We start from the raw sequence: 2,117 nt of genomic DNA on the forward strand, positions 1-2,117 counted from the left end.
GTAGACTCTGATCCAGAGCCACTACAGCAGGGAGTCATTTAGTAGACTGATCCAGAGCCACTACAGCAGGGAGTCATTTAGTAGACTGATCCAGAGCCACTACAGCAGGGAGTCATTTAGTAGACTCTGATACAGAGCCACTACAGCAGGAGTCATTTAGTAGACTGATCCAGAGCCACTACAGCAGGGAGTCATTTAGTAGACTGATCCAGAGCCACTACAGCAGGGAGTCATTTAGTAGACTGATCCAGAGCCACTACAGCAGGGAGTCATTTAGTAGACTCTGATACAGAGCCACTACAGCAGGGAGTCATTTAGTAGACTGATCCAGAGCCACTACAGCAGGGAGTCATTTAGTAGACTGATCCAGAGCCACTACATCAGGGAGTCATTTAGTAGACTGATCCTGAGCCACTACATCAGGGAGTCATTTAGTAGACTGATCCTGAGCCACTACATCAGGGAGTCATTTAGTAGACTGATCCTGAGCCACTACATCAGGAGTCATTTAGTAGACTGATCCTGAGCCACTACATCAGGGAGTCATTTAGTAGACTGATCCTGAGCCACTACATCAGGGAGTCATTTAGTAGACTGATCCAGAGCCACTACATCAGGGAGTCATTTAGTAGACTGATCCAGAGCCACTACAGCAGGGAGTCATTTAGTAGACTGATCCAGAGCCACTACAGCAGGGAGTCATTTAGTAGACTCTGATCCAGAGCCACTACAGCAGGGAGTCATTTAGTAGACTCTGATCCAGAGCCACTACAGCAGGAGTCATTTAGTAGACTCTGATCCAGAGCCACTACATCAGGGAGTCATTTAGTAGACTGATCCAGAGCCACTACAGCAGGGAGTCATTTAGTAGACTGATCCAGAGCCACTACAGCAGGGAGTCATTTAGTAGACTGATCCAGAGCCACTACAGCAGGGAGTCATTTAGTAGACTCTGATACAGAGCCACTACAGCAGGGAGTCATTTAGTAGACTCTGATACAGAGCCACTACAGCAGGGAGTCATTTAGTAGACTCTGATCCAGAGCCACTACAGCAGGGAGTCATTTAGTAGACTGATCCAGAGCCACTACAGCAGGGAGTCATTTAGTAGACTGATCCAGAGCCACTACAGCAGGGAGTCATTTAGTAGACTCTGATCCAGAGCCACTACAGTAGGGAGTCATTTAGTAGACTGATCCAGAGCCACTACAGCAGGGAGTCATTTAGTAGACTGATCCAGAGCCACTACAGCAGGGAGTCATTTAGTAGACTGATCCAGAGCCACTACGCAGGGAGTCATTTAGTAGACTGATCCAGAGCCACTACAGCAGGGAGTCATTTAGTAGACTGATCCAGAGCCACTACAGCAGGGAGTCATTTAGTAGACTGATCCAGAGCCACTACAGCAGGGAGTCATTTAGTAGACTGATCCAGAGCCACTACAGCAGGGAGTCATTTAGTAGACTCTGATACAGAGCCACTACAGCAGGGAGTCATTTAGTAGACTCTGATACAGAGCCACTACAGCAGGGAGTCATTTAGTAGACTCTGATCCAGAGCCACTACAGCAGGGAGTCATTTAGTAGACTGATCCAGAGCCACTACAGCAGGGAGTCATTTTAGTAGACTGATCCAGAGCCACTACAGCAGGGAGTCATTTAGTAGACTCTGATCCAGAGCCACTACAGTAGGGAGTCATTTAGTAGACTGATCCAGAGCCACTACAGCAGGGAGTCATTTAGTAGACTCTGATCCAGAGCCACTACAGTAGGGAGTCATTTAGTAGACTCTGATCCAGAGCCACTACAGCAGGGAGTCATTTAGTAGACTCTGATCCAGAGCCACTACAACAGGGAGTCATTTAGTAGACTCTGATACAGAGCCACTACAGCAGGGAGTCATTTAGTAGACTCTGATACAGAGCCACTACAGCAGGGAGTCATTTAGTAGACTGATCCAGAGCCACTACAGCAGGAGTCATTTAGTAGACTCTGATCCAGAGCCACTACAGCAGGGAGTCATTTAGTAGACTGATCCAGAGCCACTACAGCAGGGAGTCATTTAGTAGACTGATCCAGAGCCACTACGCAGGGAGTCATTTAGTAGACTGATCCAGA

Source organism: Oncorhynchus gorbuscha, linkage group LG08 (assembly GCF_021184085.1).
Source record: "Oncorhynchus gorbuscha isolate QuinsamMale2020 ecotype Even-year linkage group LG08, OgorEven_v1.0, whole genome shotgun sequence".
Taxonomy (NCBI): Eukaryota; Metazoa; Chordata; class Actinopteri; order Salmoniformes; family Salmonidae; genus Oncorhynchus; species Oncorhynchus gorbuscha.